This window comes from Bombina bombina, chromosome 1, assembly GCF_027579735.1.
Source record: "Bombina bombina isolate aBomBom1 chromosome 1, aBomBom1.pri, whole genome shotgun sequence".
Classification (NCBI taxonomy): domain Eukaryota; kingdom Metazoa; phylum Chordata; class Amphibia; order Anura; family Bombinatoridae; genus Bombina; species Bombina bombina.
This window is the reverse complement of record NC_069499.1, coordinates 786,551,932-786,578,772: the sequence shown is the minus strand read 5'-3', so window position 1 is coordinate 786,578,772 and position 26,841 is coordinate 786,551,932.

The window sequence follows — 26,841 nt, the reverse complement described above, 5'->3', positions numbered from 1 at the left end:
GCTAACTACATGTTTACATTGCATTCTCTATATGAACACTTAAGGTAAGACATGCTACATATCTGCATTTCAATAAAACTAGACATTAGCAGAAAAAGACAATGACAGGGTTAAATTGCATGAGATAATATCTTGCCATTTCATCTAAGACATGCTACATATGCGTATTTCTCCTAAACCAAACCTTGTGTAAAATGCTAACTACATGTTTACATTGCATTCTCTATATGAACACTTAAGGTAAGACATGCTACATATCTGCATTTCAATAAAACTAGACATTAGCAGAAAAAGACAATGACAGGGTTAAATTGCATGAGATAATATCTTGCCATTTCATCTAAGACATGCTACATATGCGTATTTCTCCTAAACCAAACCTTGTGTAAAATGCTAACTACATGTTTACATTGCATTCTCTATCTGAACACTTAAGGTAAGACATGCTACATATCTGCATTTCAATAAAAATAGACATTAGCGTCGGTAAATAACAAATGGTTAAATTTAATCCTATAGCTGAACATGACGCTAACAGTTAAAAAATACAGGGGCAATTGTCAAAATAATTAACCATGTTGTGCACTAATACTCACCAACGAGATAACCAGGGGGCATTTGTCTTTCCTCAAACTGTCTCCACAGGGACGACAGAGAGAGGATGCGGGCATCATGACAAGCACCTCCAAAATTCGCATACACATGCATAATCCTCATCCGTGCGTCACAAACATACTGCACGTTGAGGCTATGAAAATGTTTGCGATTTCTGAAGGGCAAGTCATCAATTGGAGCACGCAGCGCAATGTGGGTACAATCAATGGCTCCCAAGACATTGGGCAATTGAGCAATATCAAAGAATTCCCGCTTCAGGCGCCTCCAATCACCATCATTCTGTGGGAATCCTATGTATTGCTTACTGATACGTACCATGGCGTTCAGAAAGTTATCAAACACCCCAGAGAATGTACCTTGAGACAGGCCATGCATGTACAGTTCTCCGGATTGAAAACTCCCGGAGGCCAGGACGTATAGACAGCTTAGCATCTTACTCATGGGGGGAACAGCAGTCCTTATTTGTATACGTGGCTCCAAATGAGGTTTAAGAAGATCGTAAAGGCCAATGAGCTGTTCGCGATCGAGCCGATACTTATCAAAAACCTCAAAGTCACTCATGTTTTCCAAGGTGGGTCTCACCCTGTAGACACGAGGACCTCGAACCAGACGACCCCTTCGTCTCGGTCTGAGCCGCCGAGGCTGCCTGATTCGACCAACAGCTAGTTCGCCAATAGCACCACCAGCAGCGTCTACCATGTCATCGTCATCCATCTTTCAAAACAGCGTAACAAGGTAAGCACTTGATCTGATGTGGATCACAAGTGATGCATTGGCCATGTTGTTTGGGGGATTTATAGTACAATTAGTCCAATGGTAGTGAGTTTGTAATGATTGCTGATTGTATTCACCTGTTTGTATGTGAGCGGCGCGAATGCTTTGACAGTGGGCGTTTATTTGTTGTTTGCTGAAATGTTAGTTTCAAACAATGATTCTCAATGTGAAAGTGTCAAATATCACACATACAGTGCATGTTTGTAATGTTTGATCATATGCGTAATCAATATTTCCTAAACGCGATGTTATAGTAACAAGCACACGTCCAGGCTAACATGAATGAAAGTGCATAGTTGTGTATAATGTGCATCGAATGTGATCGATCAATGTTGCTGCAATATTGTTTGTAAATGATAAAGTAACATCTGTAGTATTGTATATATAAGTGATTTCAGAGCTGTCAATATTGTATGCGTCCCTTTAAAATCGCAATAATAATTCAGAACTTCCCGTCTGTCATCTGTAGTATTGTATATATAAGTGATTGCCGAGCTGTCAATATTGTACGCGTCCCTTTCAAATCGCAATAATAATTCCGAAATTCCCGTCTGCCATCTGTAGTATTGTATATATAAGTGATTGCCGAGCTGTCAATATTGTATGCGTCCCTTTCAAATCGCACTAATACTGAATAACTTCCCGTCTGCCATCTGTAGTATTGTGTATATATAAGTGATTGCTGAGATGTCAATATTGTATGCGTCCCTGTAAAATCGCAATAATACTGAAGAACTTCCGGCTGTCATCTGTAGTATTGTATATATAAGTGATTGCCGAGCTGTCAATATTGTACGCGTCCCTTTCAAATCGCAATAATAATTCCGAAATTCCCGTCTGCCATCTGTAGTATTGTATATATAAGTGATTGCCGAGCTGTCAATATTGTATGCGTCCCTTTCAAATCGCACTAATACTGAATAACTTCCCGTCTGCCATCTGTAGTATTGTATATATAAGTGATTGCTGAGATGTCAATATTGTATGCGTCCCTGTAAAATCGCAATAATACTGAAGAACTTCCGGCTGTCATCTGTAGTATTGTATATATAAGTGATTGCCGAGCTGTCAATATTGTACGCGTCCCTTTCAAATCGCAATAATAATTCCGAAATTCCCGTCTGCCATCTGTAGTATTGTATATATAAGTGATTGCCGAGCTGTCAATATTGTATGCGTCCCTTTCAAATCGCACTAATACTGAATAACTTCCCGTCTGCCATCTGTAGTATTGTATATATAAGTGATTGCTGAGATGTCAATATTGTATGCGTCCCTGTAAAATCGCAATAATACTGAAGAACTTCCGGCTGTCATCTGTAGTATTGTATATATAAGTGATTTCCGAGCAGTCAATATTGTATGCGTCCCTTTCAAATCGCACTAATACTGAATAACTTCCGGCTGTCATCTGTAGTATTGTATATATAAGTGATTGCCGAGATGTGAATATTGTACGCGTCCCTTTCAAATCGCACTAATACTGAATAACTTCCGGCTGTCATCTGTAGTATTATATATATAATTGATTTTCGATCTGACGATATTGTATGCGTCCCATAAAAATTGCACGAATACTGAATAACTTCCGGCTGTCATCTGTAGTATTATATATATAATTGATGTGCGATCTGACAATATTTCTGAATTGTCCCATTGAAATCTCCATAATAATGCTGTTCAAAAGTGTGTTTTACGTATATGTTGTATTGTAGTATTGAGTGTTAAAGTTCCTAAAGGGGCGGTACAGTGGTGAATCTGTGATGTGTATGGTTGAATCTTCTAATGACGTCATGATATTATTAACCTGCCTATGTAGTTGTGAAATCCTCATTGTGTTGTTGTATTGTGCTACATTGTTATTGTGTGCTGAATAAAATCTAAATGTGTGCTTTGTGGTTGCGTGATGGGTGATGCGTGTTATGTACATGTACGTATATATTGTGATTGTGTCCCACATATGCTGACTTCTATATAGCGGTCTGGCATTGTTGTTCCTTCCCATAAAGTGACATCTGTAATCTGGTGTAATGATGTTCTTGTTGTACGTAATTCCTAATGGTTTCTGGTGATGGAATCATGATGTTAAAAGTACAGTAAAATCCATATGTTGTGTTTTGTGATTCCTAGAGAGAATGTAATGTGTTTTTCCCCCATCATTTGAATGCACATGTATGAGTGAATGTTAAAAGTAATGTATGTGCATCCATGAGTGATCATGTGTTAAGCCTATGTAGATATGCAGTTGCTGCAAGCATATGAGTTGAATAACAGAAATGCAATAATAAAGGTAAATGAGAGATGTTTCCCATTGTGTAGTGTTTGTGAATCCAGAAATGTGTATTGAATTTTATTTTAATTGTAAATGTAATTTTATTGAAATAATAATGTGTTACTAGTGATGGGGATTTGTAGTTGATGTAATCTAAAAGTGTTAAAAATATTTATGGTGTGGTGAATATTTAATATTAAAAAACATAAGTCCACCATAGGGAAATAGTCATTTCTTTATCTATTTATCATAGCTGGGTCTAACGCATGAAATCATGTATTTTCTAGCGCTGGTATTTGGAGTTTTTCAGTCTACGCTATTTGCGTGCGTTAGGGAAATGAGGGTTTCGCGTGCACGAGCACGTCTTCCCAATAGAAGTCAATGGAGGCTCCAAAGATTTCTATATTTTTTTTTCTAAGACTGGTTTTCCTCGTAAAGTGAGTGACGTCATGAGCTTGTGTGAAAAAGTAACTAAATCGTGTTCTTTTTGTAATAAATAAATATTTTGTGTATGTAATGTGGTGTATATTGTTTGTATGCATCGATGAGTGTATGTTTGTGATAATGTTATTCGTTAGATGTAGGTATATGAGGGTCTTTTCCCGTATGTCCATGTAAGTCAATGGGAAAATGGATTTGTGTGGATTTTTTTCAAACACCCGAGATCTCGCAACTTTAATCCTTTGTATTTTAAAGAAAAAATAAAAAATACGAAAAATAAAGATAGTGTTGTGTTTGTATGAGTGTAAGTGTACTTTGTGTAATATTTGTTTTGTGATTCGTGGATGTTTTTTTGTGCGGTATATGTTTACTACTGGGTCTGAGGTGGCGGTAGAAAGTTGAGTGTTAGGTGTATTTTGAGTCGCGGTAAATAAACTCTAAATACCGGAGTGCGTAAAAAACCCGCGTTAGGAGCCTCTAACGCTGGTTTTGACGGCTACCGCCGAACTCTAAATCTAGGCCTATGTATGGTATACTGAAATAATACATATAGGAAGGAAAAAAAAAATCACCACATAGCTATAAGAATAATTTATAAGGTTATATGTTCTAATAATAGTGGGACTAGTGTGGGTTAGCATGTGTTCGGCCGCTTTCGGACCAGATTAGCAAGGAGGGGGGAAAAGGAATGCAGCGGGCAAGAGCCGCTCAAGGTGGAGTGGGGAAGGGAGTGGAGGGCGGAGCCAGACAGGATAGTAGGACAGTCAGTAGAGGTCATCTTAGATAGGTACAGTATATTGGGCTTAAAAGGGAGGATACGCTGTCTATAAAATGTGAGGTAGTTAAGTAGGAAGCAACTGAATCTTAATCCAACACTTTGTGCAAATAAATTTGTTTTCTATAAAATTAATAAGAGTTGCACTCTACAATATTATATGATGTGGTGAGGGGGACTGTAAAGTGTTTTAAGCATAGGGGACCTCTGGGTGAGCCTCTCTCCTAGGGGAGTGCCACCTATAGGCGATGTGGGAGAAGGAGTAGGGATATGACCCGCAGGCATAACGTACCAGCGGGAAAGGGAGGAGAGAGGCTTAACAGGAACAAATGTTATGAACAAGTAATGTGGACAAGACTATAGATAAACTAGGGATGACAGTCTCACAGTCGCAAATAAGGAGAGTAGTTAACATATAGAATAAAAATAACATAACATTTAGGCCACAAAAACAGACATCCACACCCCTAGAGGTATGTATATCCTACCAACAAAGTTGACTAACAATTATAAATATCTGCTATAACAGGGTGAAGGAAATCTGTGCATAGTAGCCATAGTGGATGTCCTAGCATACACATAGCCACTTAACTTATATAGTAATATAACTTGGCGTCAGAATATAAACAGGACAAGACGATACCATAAATGAATCTATTATCCTTTAAACAAATAATAAGCTATGCCTTAAAAACCACAGTGGAATGGCAATACATCTGCTTAACGGTTACTTTATACCTAAAATACATTGAACAGTGTAGAAGGACTTATAGTCTGACTGTTACTAGGTAACATCCTCTATTATGTTGAGTTTATACCATAGATGAGATTGTGCTTAGTAATATCATACTAGTGGAGAAATGCAAGGAGGGGGTTAGTATATTGTAAGAAGGGCCCAGTATACTTACACTACATTTATAGGAATGTAATCATAACATTTAAGGTATAAAATAAGTAAATAAGAGCGGGTGCTCCGAGTAATGATAGTTCTCTGAGATAGCAAGTGCCAGAAAAGCACAAGAGTCATCACATTGTAAAAACTTATATAACAGAAGCCAGGGGGAGTATATGGGAATTAAACTTTCTGTCTCAGGTCATAGATCAGCATTAGGTATAAAACCCTGAATGGGAGAAGTTTATTAGTATCTAGGAAAGCTAATTATGAAAGCTATACTGTAGAGGGTATGAAGTATATAATACCAGGCATAGTTGTTAAATGTACTACAAATAGGTACAAGAGCATAATGACAAGCTAGCGCCTAGGTTAAAACATGTCACCATGCTTGTCAGTGTAAAGAGGAGTGAGAGCTCTCATGAGACCGTTATAACTATAATAGCATACTCTTACATAAAAAACTTAATAGCAACCTAACTCTCCTCAGATTAAATAGGTGTATGATAAAATATATAATACTATACAACACCTAAAGAAATAGCGGACAATAAAATCTGATATCTATAAGGCAAACATTTCACAACCCCATACCTAAAACTGCCCAGGCACAGGGTAAGTAAGAAAATGGAATAACATTAATATAAAAATAAGGAGGGACAAACAAGTGTTAAGATAGCGATTCAGGACCGTGTCTTACAATACAATTTCACAGAAGGACAGGCTCAGTCCATGGTATCAAACTGTTTAGTTTTCATGTACATTCAAATCCGTAGGATGGTAAGCGACAGGTCCTTACTATTACTACTAAAAGTTAGGGAATAGTTCGGGAGCAGCTAAGGATAGTTTAGCCGAGCATAGTGGAGTGAAATGGACACTGTTATCTAAGATACCTGTCTTTATTAAAGAGTTTTAGTCCTTCAGGTCTGCAAGGATAGTTCAAACTGCACTGATACAGTCTAAGCTCTGGTGATTCCTCCTGTTACCTGAATTTAGTGCAGTCTGTGGATCAGTCTGCGACAGGGAGATCTCCCTGGATCCCATGACGACCTCCCCGGAACATACAGAGATAGAAAACAGGACTTCTTTATGGGAGAGCCCACCAGCAGAATTTGGGAACAGGAACAGCAACTGCGTGTTTGAGAAAGGCTTATACTCCGGGTGATGGATCCGGCGGGCTTCTGATGGGTGTTGCTCCAGCTCTTTCTATGGTAGGAGGGGGATCGCGCTGCTGAACCGCCATTATTAGTCACATTTTTCAATCTCTTTTTCAGGGCCGTATACTCTGAATCTATTGTGTTCACCTCTATCCCTGGCTTAGGCGACCCACGTGACTTAACTTCCGCCGCCGCAGAATGACTCCTAGACAGGTCCGTCTCTGCAACCCCAAAGGGTATGTGGGCTGTCATTAGCAGTCTGTAAGCTCGGGTCAAACTGTACTGCTTTACCCGGAAGACCTCCAACGGCCCTGCATGAATGGAGGAAGGCTGTAAGGTACTGTTCTGCTCAGGTATGACTATCCGTGCTGCCAACTGGAGACCGGAGCCCTTTGTTTCAATAGTGTAAAACTCTTCTAGGTCTTGGGGCTGGTCTGCTGTACATGGTGGCGTGTCTGCTTCATGCCGATCAGTTTCCTCCTCAGTTTCCCTTGTTAACGTGGTAGTCTGCAATGGGGCCATAGCAGTTCTCAACTCCGCTATAAAGGCTTGCTGATGAGAGTCTAGGGAGTGCATAAGGTCCTGTAGCGCAGTTAGGATATGCTTCTCCATAATCATGCTGAGGAGTGTAGAATCTCTATCCTCTGTCAACCTAGATGGGGTGTGGGTATCTGCAAGTATGGCGGTTTACTCCGTGGCCCGGTCACCAAGAGATATGAGCTCTTTGTTCAGATATGGCATCAGTTATTTTGTCCCTTTGTCTCAAATCATACAATCTATGGTCTGGGACATATTAAGAGCAAAAAATAAAAATATATAAATTGCTAAGATGCCCTTAAATGAGGATTTAATGATCAAAAGCTAGGAGCTCTGAAATGGTGCGTCTTTCTGCTTTGGCTGCTGGCTCCGCCCCCCAAGTTTAACAATTTGATTGCTCTTAGAGAGAAAAATGTTTACGTTGCTGGAAATTAAATCTCCTTTCTTCTGCGCATCAGCTCCCTTCCCTCCCCCACACCACAATTGTCCCCGCCATCTTAAGTACTGGTAGAAAGTCTGCCAGTACTAAAATAAAAGTTGTTTTTTTTAAAAAAATAAAATAAATTTTTAGCATATTTACATATGCTACTTTGTAGGATCCCCCTTAGCCCCCAACCTCCCTGATCCCCCCCAAAACAGCTCTCTAACCCTCCCCCTCTGACTTATTAGGGGCCATCTTGGGTACTGGCAGCTGTCTGCCAGTACCCAGTTTGCAAGAGAAATGTTTTTTTTTTTAATTGTTATGTTCTTTTTCTGTAGTGTAGCTTCCCCCACCCCCACAGACCAATCCCCCACCCCCTGACTAATGTATTTTTATATAAATATTTACTACTTTTTAAAACTTTGAATACATAATTTTTCTGTAGTGTAGCGGATCCCACCCGCTCCCTCCCCGTGCACGCGCCCGCCCCCACCCTCCCGTGCACGTGTGCGTGTCCGTGCGCGCCTCCGATCACCCCCGCCCACGATCCCGCCCCCCTCCACATCATCAGGGCCATCAATGGCCGCCACCCGCCTCCCGAACCGGCTCCCACCCACCAACGGATTTAGCTGGTGATGTCCGGTGCAGAGAGGGCCACAGAGTGCCTCTCTCGGCACCGGATTGCTAAAAAAGGTTATTGCAGGATGCCTTGATATCGAGGCATCACTGCAATAACCGGAAAGCAACTGGAAGCGAGCAGGATCGCTTCCAGCTGCTTTCCAGACCAAGGACGTACGTCACACGTCCTCGGTCATTAACTGTATTTTTTTTTAGGACGTGTGGCGTACATCCTTGGTCGTTAAGGGTTTAACAGAGGAAATGCATGAGTGTAACATATGCCTTCCTGATATCACTGTCTCTTTAAGACTTTCTTCCCTGCTACTGACAATCATGCTGTTTGGGCAGTATCTGCATTCAACTTACCTGCCTAATAATTCATGCACCTGATTCCCTCAGCCTCTCTTTAAACCATCTCAGGCCTAATGTGCAGTGCATTAGCTTTAAAGTTGTGTTCCAGAACAACAGAAGTCTGTGACTGTTACTGCATGGATTTTACCAGCATATTCAAGCTACAGCCTTTCCTTTTAGCTATGCTTAAAATCATCTAATCGCAAGTATCCATATAATACCATTTTGTTTCCTTGGCACTGCTACTTAACAAACTCTGAACTTTATTCTAAATTACAAGTATGCTTTTGGTCATAATCACTCTCTAATTACTAAAACAGACTCTTACTCAAAACTTTATAACTATTCTCTGCTACAAGTTGTCATAGCTGAAATATCCTCCTCCAAATATGTTAATATATTAAGAACTCTGCATCTATATGTTCAGTTAAAAACTTTCATGTGATCCTCCAATATATGCACAAACAGTAATTAATGCCTTAAACATCAGCCAATAGGATTTTTTCTACCTTAATTCCGATTGGCTGATAGAATTCTATCAGCTAATCGGAATTGAAAGGATGTCATCTTGGATGACATCACTTAAAGGAACCGTCATTTATTAAGAAGACTTGGATGGAAGAGGATGCTCCGCGCCGGATATCTTGAAGATGGACCCGCTCCACTCCGGATGGATGAAGAGAGAAGATGCCGTCTGGATGAAGACTTCTGCCCGTCTGGAGGACCACTTCGCCCGGCAAGGATGAAGACTTCTCCCGGCTTCGTTGAGGACTTTGGCCCGGTTGGGTGAAGACTTCTCTTGGTAAGGTGATCTTCAAGGGGTTAGTGTTAGGTTTTTTTAAGGGGGTATTGGGTGGGTTTTAGTGTAGGGTTGGTTGTGTGGGTGGTGGGTTTTAATGTTGGGGGGTTTGTACTTTTTTTACAGGTAAAAGAGCTGATTACTTTGGGCAATGCCCCGCAAAAGGCCCTTTTATGGGCTATTTGTAATTTAGTGTAGGGTAGGTCTTTTTTTATTTTGGGGGGGCTTTTTATTTTGTTAGGGGGATTAGATTAGGTGTAATTAGTTTAAAAATATTGTAATTTGTTTATTATTTTCTGTAATTTAGTGTTTGTTTTTTTGTACTTTAGATAATTTTATTTATTTGTATTTAATTGTATTTAATTTAGGGAATTAATTTAATTATAGTGTAGTGTTAGGTGTAATTGTAACTTAGGTTAGGTTTTATTTTAAAGGTAAATGTGTCTTTATTTTAACTAGGTAGTTATTAAATAGTCAATAACTATTTAATAACTATTCTACCTAGTTAAAATAAATACAAACTTGCCTGTAAAATAAAAATAAACCCTAAGATAGCTACAATATAACTATTAGTTATATTGTAGCTATCTTAGGGTTTATTTTATAGGTAAGTATTTAGTTTTAAATAGGAATAATTTAGTTAATGGTAGTTTTTTTTTTATTTATATTTATTTAAATTATATTTGTTAGGGGGTGTTAGGGTTAGACTAAGATTTAGGGGTTAATAACTTTAATATAGTGGCGGCGTTAGGGGTTAATAAATGTAGGTAGGTTGCGGCGATGTTAGGAACGGCAGATTAGAGGTTAATAAAATTTAACTAGTGTTTGTGAGACGGGAGTACAGTGGTTTAGGGGTTAATATATTTATTATAGTCGCGGCGATGTCCGGTTCGGCAGATTAGTGGTTAAAAATTTTATTATAGTATTTGCAATGTGGGAGGGCCTCGGTTTAGGGGTTAATAGGTAGTTTATGGGTGTTAGTGTACTTTTTAGCACTTTAGTTAAGAGTTGTATGCTACTGACTTTTAAATGCGGTACCAGGCTTGACAGGAGAGGGTCTACCGCTCACTTTTTGGCAGAATCGTAATACCGGCGCTATGCAAGTCCCATTGAAAAAATTGGATACACAATTTACATAAGTGTATTTGCGGTATTTCGAAGTCTGGCCAAAAAAGTGAGCGGTACACCTGTACCTTCAAGACTCGTAATACCAGCGGGCATTAAAAAGCAGCGTTGGGACCGGCCAACGCTGCTTTTTAAGCCTAACGCAAGACTCGTAATCTTGCCGTTAGTTTGCATCTATGAGTCAATCTTCTACCAGTTTACTTTAAAAAATGAACATCCTACATTGCTATATTTTTCTCTCATGAATCCTGCAGCTACTGCTATTAACTAACTATAAGTCACATTGAAGCCAGAATATATTGTATACATATGTTGCACTCTCCATGAATTCTACAATAACTTCTTGCAACTATGAATCACAGAATATCATCTATCCACGTCCAGGATACTCTTCCCCAGGTCAAGGGTCGGTGTCTCCAAATACCTACCACTGCCCTGAGGGTCTGTGTCCTGAGGGTATGTACACCAGAACATGACAATGAGAAACAATACATAAAGCATATTCAAATCCCGGGAAAAGCCCAGATAGTCATAAGGACTATTGGGGAGATTTATCATGCTTTGGGCATTTAAAGTTCCCAGCTAGGGAACCTTTCAGTCCCGGGTTTGGGGTAAGCAAGCAAGTAGTCACCTTTTTACTTTAAAATAGTCCAAGTGAATGCTCATAAAGATGTAGCTCCATATCCTGCTCTTGTGAGAGAGCAGGGTTTGTCTTTTTTTTGGGGGGTGTTATGAGATTCTTTTTTCAGGATATGATGTTATCATATATATCACTTTTCAGCAAGGAAATGACTGACACATTACACAGGTTTTCACAATCTTATAATAACAATGATGGTTTATTCTGCAACATAATCATGGAAACAACATACCACAAACCACTATTCATACTTATAACACTCTATGCAATTGCAATGCTTATATAAACAATTCTAGATACACTTATCTATACAGTTTTCAGTTACCTTTAGTTGCCTGCGCAACGACTGATAACAATCTTATATTGTATTACCACTAAAACAAGTCTAGCTAGTTTTATACCAAGAAATTAATACATCACCGTGATCTCTGTTTGCATCATCCTATCCTGCCGCTTCTGGGGCGCAATGGGAGGGGACATCTGGGCAATCTTTGGACCAGGAGAAAAACAGGCGATCAGCGGGAAAAAACAACACAGAGGATGCGTCCATCCATGGGTCCCAAAAATACACTCAAATACACACACCACCAATACTCAGACTCTCAGACTGACTCAGACATCAGACATCAGACATGACAATCAATATGACAATCAGACAATGATCAGATTGCCTAGATGTGCCCCTCTTTATACTGTTCACTTGTGTAACAGTTTTGGCGCAACTCCACAGATCCTGAGACCGCACCCTCTGAGATTGGCCGTGGCCCAAGACATCTGGCCAGTCTGTCTTTAGCCCCAACCAAGCTTATCAGGGCATACCCAGGTACTATCTCTGACGTATTCCTAAACTGCAATGCCGTCATCTTTAGTTTCAAACAAACATGTTTTTCTGCCTAACATTAATTATGTGGTCTTATGCAGTTACTTTTGTCAAATACATCAATAATAGTTTTAACAATCTTTCCATAGATATAATTAATAGCTAAACATCAATAATGGCTTTATTACTTAGCCTATTGCAATTAATATTACTTAGCCTATTGCACTTAATAATAATTAACAATATTACCATGGCATTAGCCCCTATACCAATGTGTTCCTTAATGTCAGTAAGTGACCCCTGCCAAGGTTACACCCTTGTTCTGTCTGGGTTTTGACTTCTTATCATCAGCATCCATCGGTTGTTTACCACTTGTAGCATGACTTAGCAAAATTCAGTGTCATCTACTTGAAGTTAATTAATGTCTTTTACTCTGTTAAAGGCACACTCTCTTAAAGGCAAAGTCACACCAGTTAGTGCAAGTGTCTTATGCTCACACTCTCTTAAAGGCAACACAAGTTTAAGCAAGTGTCATATGAGCAATTACTGCACCCACTTTCCTTACATTCCACCCCTTGGTCATGTGACACCTTGCTTGTTTCTAAACACATACCTTAATAATTAAAACACTCAAGTAATATTGTCTTTTGGTTTAAAACACATCCTACCTAATGTATTACAGAAACATCCAAACATTTTTACTATAATGAATATCCCACACAAGCAAGCCAGACTTATTAATAGCCATTTAACTATAGTTTTGCCTAAGCTTCCAAGCCATCCCCCCAGTGCAAAAGTCCAGTCAAAGTCTTTAAGCCATTTGCTAAATGAATCATCATGTACCTCACGTATGTGCTTTTGCACTTCTTCTAGTCTGTGTAGGTCATGTTTGATTTTACCTGTATTGTCTTCTATGTACACACAGCATTGCTGGTGGATTCTTTGGCAAACTCCTCCTTCTGCAGCTAGGAGATAGTCTAGAGCCATTCTTTCTGCAATGCCACCATCCTAATTTGTTCCTGTTCTAATGCTAAGAGCTCTATTGCATCTCTAGTTACATTAAAAGCTTCATCCACTAAATCAGCTAGTGTATTTAATCTAGTGAGGGCTGTAGCAGCCCCATAATGAGGGACAAATGTTGCAAGCAGGCGCATACCTTCACTAATTTTAACTCCATTGTGTATTTTGTCCAGGTCAAGGTATCTTCGTGTTCTATGCAATATAGGTGGTGGAAGCGTGGTGGTTATGTTAAAAGCATGGAATATATATCCTAAAAAGCATGGGCCATACTGGGTGCAAGGTATTACCTTTACTGCCCACCTCCCACACAACCAATAATATCCCACTGGCAGTTTAACAAAAGGAGGACATATCCTATTCAATCGCTTCCTCCCATCCTTAGTCCGTGTGTTACCTGCTAGTGTTTCCCTATTAAGCTGGTACCAGTCTTTAATAAGGTCTCTGGGCTCACCAAACTTAGTCTTCCATTTCTCATGGGCATAAGTCAAATATGAGAAGTCATAGAATTTCAGTTTAATGTTGAATACCCCTGTCCTATTTTTAACTAGCCGTCCTATGTTATACATTAACATTATCATGTCAGGTAGCTGGGTTAGGTTATTAGTACTATATATATCCCCATCTAGATTTTGAAACATAATAGCACCTGTAGTCACATTGTTAGCTAGATGCAACTTATCCAGCAAGTCATCCCTACCTGGTGTGTTAAGACCTGTAAAATTCCACACAGTCTTATTCCCAATCATATCGGCAAGCATACTCATGGTTAAAGGGACACCTAAATAAGGGTAACCCCTAGTCTGCCCGTGAGGCACAAACCCACATACCCAACATGGTCCCTGAACATTTGTCACATTAAACACATCTTTGGCAGTTTTTACAAAGGTATTATCAAGTTCCCATGAGGAGGCATGCAGGGAGCCTAAATGGCGCCGTGCATGGTCCCTTTTTCCCTTGTGTCGGTTGTTTAATAATTTCCCATCCATTACAGGTCTCCTGATATACATTAAAAGAGGTTCAGATGACTCTTTTCCTGTATATTTAGACACATATGTCAGTCCCTCTGGTTCCCCATCAGTGTATGATATGTTTAACATTACAGCACGAACCTGTGTATCAGTGGATGTTTTACAACCTAAAATGCGTTCCTGAATCCCCACTGTTAGTTTTGGGGAAGTGGAAGGCGTACTGGGATTTTCACAAATCAACCCAACCCCTTCTTGCAATTCAAATATTAAGTTCTCATCCGGTAAAACAATTGTCCAGCTCTCATCCTTCTTAGAGTCCTTGCAGTCTTCCCTGGTCACTGCAGTAGAACAAAAATCTTTAGTTACACAATGTACAGTGAAGGAAGGGATGTCACAGGTAATTGTCTCTTCTTCTGATAGTTCAAATACCACCCTTTCCCGCTTGGTAAGGAACATCCAACTTCCATATTCATTTTTGGTCAAACAGGTTACGTCGTCATCAAAGGTAAATGGGATGGAGCAGGATACCCATGTTGTGCAATACGGAACGGTCATGCTTCCCTCATAGAAGGTGTGATAGCTGGCACCGGACACCTCACGTTTCATCCTCTGGCTCATACGACCAAAAGGAGTCTCAACAGAGCACCGGTTACCATAACAGCCCTGTCAACAAGAATCTAGGAAGGAAACATACTTCAAATTAATTCCGTAAATAGCACTTGCCCGCAGGCACATGCAGCCAATCATTGCTCCCTATCCTTGACTACATTCACTACATTGTAACTTCCCTTTTAATACATCTATGCTAATTAAATACTCTGGGATGGGTACAATTAAAACAAAACATCACTGCTTAGGGAGACTTCCTACTTTCAATGCCACCCCTGCTTGTTTTACCTCTATAGTCTCCCCCCCCCCTAATAAATCTAAGTTGCCTCCACTCCAGTATCAATCAAAGCCTGCTTAAAATAGACCATACTGATACTGGGAGCTTGGCCTGTTTCGTATGGGCCCTGGAAATATTACTCCAGGTCCTCCAACGAAAGCAAGTCCAACCCTGGCCCTGGGGCTTCAGGGGCACTGGCCCTTTTTGTCCCATCCAGGTATTGGTATCCTTTTCCAGTGGACTTTGTTTGGGAATCAACTAGGGACATTTTCCCCTCAGGGCTAGTTTCCCAAAACGTTACCACAGCATTTTGAGCATGATGCTCAATGTACTCCTGTGTGCCCATCATTCTGGACAGTGAGATTTCACTGTCAGTGATGGATCTGTCATTCAGTACATTTACTGCTTTTCCCAAATGGACCTTCCATTTCTGCAAAGTTTTATCCCACCCCCCAGGGTCCCATCTGGCCCTGCTCTGTAATACTGATTGTATCTTACTTTTGCTCAACCTACCACCCTTCCGCTTTACTTTGGCCCTGGCTACCTTAACCACAGCCTGTTGAGCTACATCTTCATAACACTGGCTCTTTTTTAATAGCAATTTATTCTGACTCTGCAGGCACACCGTCTGCTCTACAGCTTCCTCTAACTGCTCGTGTGTCTTTCTGTATGCCTGTAATAACACCCATAATTTCTTATGTAACCTTTCTGTGTCTGAATGTGTCTTAACTTTTACATTCTGTAATTTATTCAACACTTCACAAGGTTCTATTTTGTCAAAAAATTCAGCGTTATCTGGGAGGTCAGTCCCAGACAAGACTTCCCCTGCTAATTCCTGATATGGGGTCCCCTCCCAAGCCACAATATTTTGAGGCCGTGAAGGGGTAACCGTTTGTGCTTTCTTCCTAAACATTTTCATAATACCTTCAATTATTGCTGACATCAATCAATAAATTCACAGTAACAATAACAATATACGTTAATATGTATATACCTGTGCAATATCAATTAATTTCATTCCAAGGTGACAATTGTGACTATGTCCATGAAATATCTGTTTATTTACACAGCTTTCATGGCTCATTTGAGGAATTAACAATTCAATTCTAACTAATCCAGAAACATATATATTTATACTCCTGACCGTGCAAGATACAACTATATATTTTTCTGGCTTATTATTTTATCTAAAACGGGGTTTCACTTTCGCTCTGAGCTGCGTCTATCAGCTCTGCACATTCAGTAAGGAAACTGTCAGTTTCTTTGCTCAAGTGATAAACAATTATGCATCCTGCCGACTACGCCAATAATGTTATGAGATTCTTTTTTCAGGATATGATGTTATCATATATATCACTTTTCAGCAAGGAAATGACTGACACATTACACAGGTTTTCACAATCTTATAATAACAATGATGGTTTATTCTGCAACATAATCATGGAAACAAAATACCACAAACCACTATTCATACTTATAACACTCTATGCAATTGCAATGCTTATATAAACAATTCTAGATACACTTATCTATACAGTTTTCAGTTACCTTTAGTTGCCTGCGCAACGACTGATAACAATCTTATATTGTATTACCACTAAAACAAGTCTAGCTAGTTTTATACCAAGAAATTAATACATCACCGTGATCTCTGTTTGCATCATCCTATCCTGCCGCTTCTGGGGCGCAATGGGAGGGGACATCTGGGCAATCTTTGGACCAGGAGAAAAACAGGCGATCAGCGGGAAAAAACAACACCGAGGATGCGTCCATCCATGGGTCCCAAAAATACACTCAAATACACACACCACCAATACTCAGACTCTCAGACTGACTCAGACATCAGACATCAGACATGACAATCAATATGACAATCAGACAATGATCAGATTGCCTAGATGTGCCCCTCTTTATACTGTTCACTTGTGTAACAGTTTTGGCGCAACTCCACAGATCCTGAGACCGCACCCTCTGAGATTGGCCGTGGCCCAAGACATCTGGCCAGTCTGTCTTTAGCCCCAACCAAGCTTATCAGGGCATACCCAGGTACTATCTCTGACGTATTCCTAAACTGCAATGCCGTCATCTTTAGTTTCAAACAAACATGTTTTTCTGCCTAACATTAATTATGTGGTCTTATGCAGTTACTTTTGTCAAAAACATCAATAATAGTTTTAACAATCTTTCCATAGATATAATTAATAGCTAAACATCAATAATGGCTTTATTACTTAGCCTATTGCAATTAATATTACTTAGCCTATTGCACTTAATAATAATTAACAATATTACCATGGCATTAGCCCCTATACCAATGTGTTCCTTAATGTCAGTAAGTGACCCCTGCCAAGGTTACACCCTTGTTCTGTCTGGGTTTTGACTTCTTATCATCAGCATCCATCGGTTGTTTACCACTTGTAGCATGACTTAGCAAAATTCAGTGTCATCTACTTGAAGTTAATTAATGTCTTTTACTCTGTTAAAGGCACACTCTCTTAAAGGCAAAGTCACACCAGTTAGTGCAAGTGTCTTATGCTCACACTCTCTTAAAGGCAACACAAGTTTAAGCAAGTGTCATATGAGCAATTACTGCACCCACTTTCCTTACAGGGGGCTACTTTGAGGTTAGGAAGCAGCAGATTTATTAGTGCAGTTTTACTATAAAGTGCATGCACAAGGCAGCACTGCAAGGGCTCCTATTTGCTTTCACAGCTTGATAAATGGATTCCTATGCTTATTAAAGCCAGCTTATATTTCATAAATTATAGAAATGACCTGTAAATTAATGTTGTTGTTACTGTTCTACAATAATTAGTAACTAAATAGTAAAACATTTTAAAAAACATGTTATAAATTATCTATATCCTGATAAAGGTGAGAAATAATTACTCATATTAGTTAGATTAAGTGAACATTTATATGCATTTTTGACATGTTTTATTATTTTAATTTTTTTCTTTTTACAGTTTTACAAGTAATTGTAAGTTCCAAAACCACAACAAAACAACACATGGAGGGCAGGGAGTGAAACAGCTGTGTATTGAATCAAATGTGAATTCAGCATCTTGCCTTAGAAAAAAAAATTTCATAAGCTAAAGCTTGAATCGTATAATCTTTTCTGTGAATGATAGGAAACCAATGTTAATCTGATAAGACTGTTGTAATATGATGAGTGAGCTTTAGCCCGTGTAACAATGTTAGCAATAGAATTGTGGATTAGCTGAAGCTTCTGCATTTTTTTTTATTTGTTATTTTTGTTAAAGCTGAAGGCAAAGTGTAAGCTACAATAAATCTTCTTGTAAAATACACTATCCAAGGCTCAGTAACTCAACAAAATCTGAGGTTCAGTATAAAATACAGTAATAATAAAGATAAAAATTAGGTAAAGAGACATCCGACAGCAAAAATGACAAGCTCAAATTTGTCAGAAGATGTCATTTTTACATTTCTGATCCTAGATCATTAACCCTAATAGACAAACACATGCATACGGAAATATAGACAAGTCTAAGATGCTATACACAGAAAGCAGCGTAATGTGACTTATATTGGCTGCAGGATTTAATTTTTAAAGTGCGCCCCCTATTCACTGCTAACTTCACTCCAAGGAGTGGCGTTTCCCTTTCCAGTTTCACTATTTTCAATAGGAGACATCTCTCCACTCGCAGGGACTGCACCTTTTTTAATATTATTCCACCAGGGCAGCCCCTGCAATTGTGAGGTTTAGATCATGGGGCCCAAAGTCAGGAGGTCCACAAAGGTCAAGGAAAGCTACAATAAATCAGCAAGTTGTAGGGTCAATCACAATCCTTAAAAAAAAAAAAGCTTAGCAAATTATTTAACTACAAAAATCCCCATAGACTTTAATTGTGAATTCTGTGGGAAAAATCATTAGATAAACTTTTGTGAAGGGTTTAAATTGACCCCTACATGTTGACATTAAAAGATTTTAATGATTTGAATATTATTATCTAAGATTTTTGTTAAAATTATTTGCTATTCAGCGCTGCGGAATTTGTTGGCGCTCTACAAATACCTGATAATAATAATAATAATAATTCCCATTGGCAATAACAGTAACAAATCTGAAACCAATTTTCTTCCAAACGGAACACCCACATGAAATAAATGCGATTAAACTCACCGAATGTTTTGAAAAAATATGAAACAAATTTTTTGGACCAAACAATTTTTTTTAATGGTGCACATTTCTAGTAAGTAGTGCAAAAAATATGACCATGGTATTTTTTGCATTAAAATTTTCAGTAAATTAAACATTATCTGTTACATTTGTAGAGCTGTGCATTAATTTTAAGACGAATGCACATTTGTCGCGAATATTAGATTTTTATTTTGTTTTAACTAAATGAAAATCTGAATGAATGCACAACGAAAATGAACGAAAGCTAAAAATACTGACAAAAAATTGGCAGTATTCATTTGTTTACTTTTATTTTTTAAGGGGTAATAATTACCTTAGTATGCTCTCCAGAACACATTAAAGTGAGAGTCAATCCTAGCATTGTACAAACACTAGGATTTACTATTGAAACAAATAAAAGGGACTTTCATTTATGAAGTATAAGATACTTCATGTAGAAAGCTCCTTTATTTGTTTCAAACGATCGTCGTTTTTAGCTGCTTCAGCAGCCCACGGCTAAAATTTTTTTACTAAGAGGTGACGTTTTCACCTCTTAGCCAATAGCCGTGCGGTAAATCTGGCTGCTGTAGCAGCTAAGAACAGTGATCGGTTGAAACAAATAAAGGAGCTTTCTACATGAAGTATCTTATACTTCATGAATGAAAGTCCCCTTTATTTTTTTCAATAGTCAATCCAAGTGTTTGTACAATGCTAGGATTGACTTTAACTTTAAGGTAAGTATTGTAGCTACAGGTGAGCTTTTCACCTGTAGCTTTGAAACATTTAAATTTGTTTTAACGAAAAAATGTAAATGTATAACAAAAATTCAGTATTTGTTTAGTTTTAATCAAAACAAATACCAAAGAGTGCAGCTACCAAATATTCGGGGAAACACATTTCCCTAAATATTCGGAATTAAAATTTCAACCAAAGCAAAGTTTTCATAGCTACACATCTGTATACATTAGAGGGGCAGTGTACTGTAAAATTGGTTTCATGTTAACGAGCTTACATTGTCTTGTTATACCAGCTGCAGAATTTAAAATATGAGGAAAAGGCATAAAGAATCACAGCACCTTGTCTCTTTAAAGCTCATACAGCATGCTAGTGTTAAACAGTGTATATCTTCTAAACTCTGAAATCAAACATCTTTTAATTAATTCTTACTTTTACTAAATTGAAATAATATCTGAATAAAACATTTGAGAGGTTAACTTAAAACCTGTAGCTATTAACCAAAAAAACGGCTCAGTTATTATCTTTGTTAAATGTCAGAATAACTATCTGATCAAATAAGTATTAACAACAAAACAATTTAAATAAAGACTTCAGCAATACAACCAATCAAAGACCATAGTTCATAAGCCATTATTTTTCATGGCAGTTAAAATAATAACACTTTGGAAGAAAATGTATCTTATTAATAGCCAATGATAAGGACAGGAAGAGAGTCCCTGATTAACATCCCAGACTAAAGGTTAGTGCAGAAAAGATGTAAATGTGCCAAGAGTGCCAAGGTTGTGCACAAAAATGGTTTGCTGGCAATCTGGGTTAGCACCATGCTGCAATTATAGAGCTTAACAAATTAAATTAAGTTTATGTTATGAGTCCATTCTATATATCAGCAGTTAGGCTATAGGGCTCCATTTAGTTATCTGCCATGAACCTCGTCCACCCAGCATCGCAGCGAGTTGGCAGCATCCACAGCTTGCATTTTTCATGGCACAAACCACTGTTTTTTCAATGTTGCCCCTTGCTCAGGTATGGGAAATTGTGTGTGAGTGGGGGCTGTGAATCATCCAGACTGAATGAAAATCACCACACTTTAGGTGGTGGAGAGGTTAAGTAGCTGTTTATTTGCATGAGTGAGACTGAAACAATGGAGCGTCTAAGCTGTTATGCCAGCTTGATAAATGGAACCCTAAATTGCTATTATATAGTATACATTTTAAGAAAAACTTTTTTAAAAACAGTACTAAGGACATATTTTTGGGAACATGTTTTTAGAAATTTGGCCCAATTTTGAGCACATACCATTTAAAAGGTTTGCTACCCCTGGACTAGTGGCTGCAGACTTTTTTCACCTACCTCCAGTTCACACTGAGAGAGGTCAAATGGATGTCTTTTATTCCTGAACTTGCTCACATATAGCCTGATGATAAAAAAAAACTTGCTGGCATTTAGAGAAATCTTGAAAAATCTCTCCTTCACATCCTGAACTCTGCATAGCTAGATAACCATCTTTCAAACTAAAATTTGCCTTTTGAAAATATTTTGAGGAACCTCAAAGCACTGACAAGACATCTTAGATCATCTCGCCATAGTGAAGAACTTTAGATTATCGGTCCCATAGACACCACTACATACAGGACATCGCCACAACATGCCAAAAAAACTGAAGGAATCAGGAAAATCTTAATCTTCTATGGATTTAATCTAGGACCAACTGACTAATCAGTCTCATGTGAAGTAACTTACTTATGCCTGTCAAAACCCCAAACAAAGATTACTCTACATCAAATCCATGATGCTACTGGACCTGCAAAGAAAACCCCCCCAGCAGAATTAAAGCCAATTTGACAACCGCTACAAGGGGTACTATTTTAAAGGATGAAAACGCTGAGATGCAGATAAGAAGACAAAGATGTAAGTGCATGCTCTATACTAGATTAAATAATATTTTGCTTCTCAACCATCTAATCTGAGATGATTAATTATGATTGCTCTACTCGGAAATCATCCAGGAATGTGGACAATTTTAACTCTCTGCCAAAAAGGCATTTTCCATATATATTTATAAGCATTAATACAATAGTACTGCAAACACAAAAGAAGAGAGAGCGCAGCCACGACTCACGGTAAAAGTTTTTAATATATCCTTACTTCGCAAACAAACATATTGCACTTACAAACGTTTCAATAAAAACAGGCGTCTCTTGGTTCACTTTAATCGTCAGTTACTGTGGTACGGTTAATCCGTCCTTTTCAGCTGTGTGCGTTCACTCCTTGAAGTACCCCAAGTTACGCTCCTTCCAATTGCTTTTCTCTTTGTAGCGGTGCTTTTTCCTGACTATCCTTTTTGTGCCGTCTACGCGTTTCTTCCGTCTTCTGCGGACTTTCTCAAGACTCTTTGGCAGTGTTAATACAATAGTATCTGTTATATTTTTTTGTTTAAATATTTAAATGCTACTTTTCATATAATTGATAGAATATTTTTTCGTACAAAGACTTCAGTAGATAAGTAAGGTTTTAGAGCAGTGGTACTTCAATGATTCAATAACTTATCAGATAGCCCGGGTGCACTAAATTCCTCTCTTAACTAACTTCTATAAGATTAAGTAGCAAAATTAATGTCAGATATCCCTAGAGGGCTAAGCAAATAGTAGGCTAAGTTGATGATGCACAAGGGAGCAGGCACATGAATAGCCTGTAAAACAGTACCGGTAGTCAACAGCCAGGTTAGCAGTCTGAAACAGGCAAAATAACAGATGGAGAATCAGGTAGCAAGGTTCAGGTAACAAGCCGGGATAAAACCAGGGTGAGCAGGATAAGAACAAAAACACAAAGCACCAAACATTGAAGAATAACCAAGCACAGAGTGGAATGTTCACAAAGCGTTTAAAGCTTCCAGTGCAAACTTTGGTGCAAAAACTGCTGCAAGGTCACGTCTGATATGATCCATACAAATAGCATTATTCTTAGCACACATCACACAGACAGGGCTAATTTGAGTGTCAGTATAGGCATCCATTGCACGCCTCTATAGCAGCCTTGAAACAATCTTCTTAGACTTTGGATAATGGATAGACTATGCCAAGGGACTTGGTGTGCTAACAGCTGCTCTCTCTTCTTAGAGCAAGACTAAACCATCCACAGGTAAATGCCTTGGTTATTGGTGTTGTTTTCATTCTTGTAAAGGAATGTTAATGTTTACTAATGAGGTTGTTATTGATATCGATATCAGCCAGTGAAAATAATATATGCACCAACATGTATATGCTGCTAGTTTCAGTACCAATTTTATACTTTTGTTAGGCAAAAATAAAAAACTTGATTAAAAAAAAAAAATCAGTTTGAAATACCTCTATTTTTTTATTTATTTTTTTGGAATAACATAACTATCAGAGCTTGAGATATTTAGAATACAATAGGATATTGTGAAACCTTCTTAGGTGTATTCAAATCCACCTGTGGTATGTTTGTAAGCTTATAAGATATATATATATATATATATATATATATATATATATATATATATATATAAGACTATAATATATTTCCATAAATGCATGATAAACCATAGGTATGCCATCTGTGAAGCTCTTAAGAAAGGCACAACAGCGCAACCAGATTTAAGACATTTTGTTCAGTGTAAACATGGTGTGTCAAGTTTACGCACTATAATAATTGACCATATACCTATATACCACCTGTGGAGCTCTTAAGAAAGACACAAGAAAGCAACCAGTTGCAACACATTTTACATACTATAATGATTGACAGTATACCCATATTGTCATATAAGTACTGACTCGACTGACCAGAGAGCTTTAGATTATTGAACTCTGAGTTATTTAGTTCTCACCTACTTTTTTCATTTATAAAATATGAATTTTATGTTTCAAATTGCTAGTATTTTCCTAGAAAAATAATATAAATACCAGTAAGAAATATTATTTATAAATAACATCATATATTGGATTTTCTTGTGTGTAAGCTTTGATTATCATTTGTTTATTATAATTTATTATATTTTTAACTGTAATTTTACTTGTTAATGATGTCTTTGTACATTTTATTCATATATCCCTTTAAAGGGTAACATTTACATTGTATAAAAGGATATCATGCATTTTTACCTACCAAGTATGCTGCAAATGTCTATTTTAGTATTGATTTTTATTTTTTTTAGCCTTCTACAGAGTATACCTTCATGATTTTCCTGTTTTATGGCTATTCTTTTTGTTACCATTAGTAAGCTTTATTCACCACACAATTGACTACACCCATGTGTGGATTTTTGAGACTTTTATATCCAATAGTCATATTGATATTTATTGTGTGAACACAGGACATCCCCCCCCTCTACATTAGGCTACTGTTTATATATTTAAATGAAGAAACATGTCTCTTTCAGTCAGCTAAAACACAACAGGAATCCAGCATGGGACCACTTTATTTTCCTTTTTTCCTTTTAATAAGTAGTGTTCTATTTTCTTTTAACTTAGATAAATAATGTGAATGTTTGGATACACTGTGTTCCATTTAAATTGATTGCAATACCAAATTGTTTTAATTGAAATTGTAAAATAAATGTTATAAGTTAGATCTTAACGCAAATGGAGACATAACTTAAATATCAAAAACAAATGTGATCTATAAAAGAAGCAGATAGACTACTGAAATGAGAATATTTTATTAAGGCGTGTGTTTGTTATATTTGCAAATGTTAACATGGTATCATTGCTTAGAATCTGCTTTTTACTGTCGACAAGACATATGTAATAATTTAAATCCTATTGTCTGTAATGCAACCAGTCTCTGCTGATAATATCTCTGTCTGTGTATTTAAAAGGAAGTTGTAATGATGGCCTGTCATTGTGCATATGAAAATAATCACAGTGTGGATAGATAATATCCTCAGTGGCACCACAAGATCAGCAGTAAGATGCAGTCAGGAAGGAACCTTGGGTCTTTGGAGACAAATCTGCCTAATATAAACAGGACAGACATTTGTTGAAGTAAACTGTCTTCCATGGAAAAGTAATGATGATGTTAAGCAGTTAATGGAAAAATCAAGATAATGTGGAAATAGAACAGACCAATTTGGTATTAAAATTTATTGTGTTGAAAACTTTTGTCACAATAAAAATGTACTAATAAAAACAAGTAAATGATAGAGCCTTTTGGTGCAGCAACAGGCTACTTATAAATATTTTTGTATGTTAACCATCATGTTTCAGCTTCCAGTTATTTCATTTTGCTAGATTTTTTTTATTCAAACAATATTTTTTTTGAGTATTTGTAAATTATTTTAGTACATAAATTGTATTCATAAAAAAATTAAAGAGACACTGATCAACTAAAATCATAATGGAACATTTAAAGATTACTATGACAAATAATACAACCCAGAGCCAGTGCTACAATAGAGGTAGACTAGGCCTAAGGGTTCCCCTGTAGGGGGTCGACATGCAAATTTTCATGCATGACATAATATTTTTTTTTTTTGTTTTATTTAGTGTATATATTTATTTTTTTGCTTCCTAACTTGGGCTTCATTGTAGTGAACAAAGTTTAATGGTTGTGTGGCACCTACTGATTTGGTAAATAATGGTAAAATGTCTCTCGGATATGTATCATATATGTAATATGAAAAAAGGAACTCAGTCTTAAGAGTGTCTAATTTGGAGTCATTTAGGTGGTCTAAATACGGAAAAACTTTCAGCCAAAATGCATAAGCAGGTTGCGGAGTGTCACACCAACTGCTTCGCTTCTGACTATCAGTGTTTGAAACTAATCCAAGTTTGAAAATAAATCTATTTGTGTTATCTTGCATCTGGTGCTGCTGTATCGTTTGTTGGAAATTGCCTTCATGGTAGTGGCCATATGTGGTGGAATAATGACTAGAATTGTAGGGGACTCCCTTGAAACATAGGGAGGCAGAGAGTGCAGGTCATTCAGAACAGCTGGAAGTATCTGGCTGAAATATTTCACTGCACAGCCCCTGCACTCTCTGAAGATCTTTGGTATCCTTTAAAAAAGTTAGTGAAGCTGGTTATAGCAGTGGATGATGGAAACTCATAGGAGCACTGACAATTCTCCAACTTTTGATTTACTGCAATATAAGTCCTATTTCAGTGTATAGATACTTTTCATAATAATTATACAGTGCAGCGTGTTCATTTTCAGTGTACAAATGTTCGGTATTATTATGCAGCACAGAGTGCTCACCATAAGTGAATAGGCACCCATCGTCATTATACAGGGCAGTCTGCTCTTTTTTTAGTGTATGAACCCTCAACATCATTATGCAGTAAAGCATAAGTTATCAGTGTATAGGTACAGTGTATATAGAGTGCAGCATGTGTATAGATGCCTTGCATTATATTATAGTGCAGAGTGTTGTGTTTATTAGTGTATAAATATTCATTATCATACCTATGTGTGTTGTACTGGTCACCTGGCTAAAACATGCCAGTAATCCACTCTATTGTAGGGCTTGAAAAAGGTATCAAGATGCATTGACAGCTTCTGAGAACTTGCAGTCCAGTCTTGAAAAGTGAGTCTGTAAACACAAATTTAAGAAGCAGCACAATTGGTTGCCTAGAGAAGAGGGCAGGATTGAACAACAAGCTCTTCTGCAGTCTTAAATGTAGCCAATTGTCCTGTTAGAAATGCAAGTATCAGTCTAGATACAATGGTGAAAAAGAAAAGAGGTCATCCTGTCTCCAGCTTTGTTTTATATATATATATATATATATATATATACATACACACATATATACATATATACATACACACATATATACATATATACATACACACATATATACATATATATATACACACATATATACATATATACA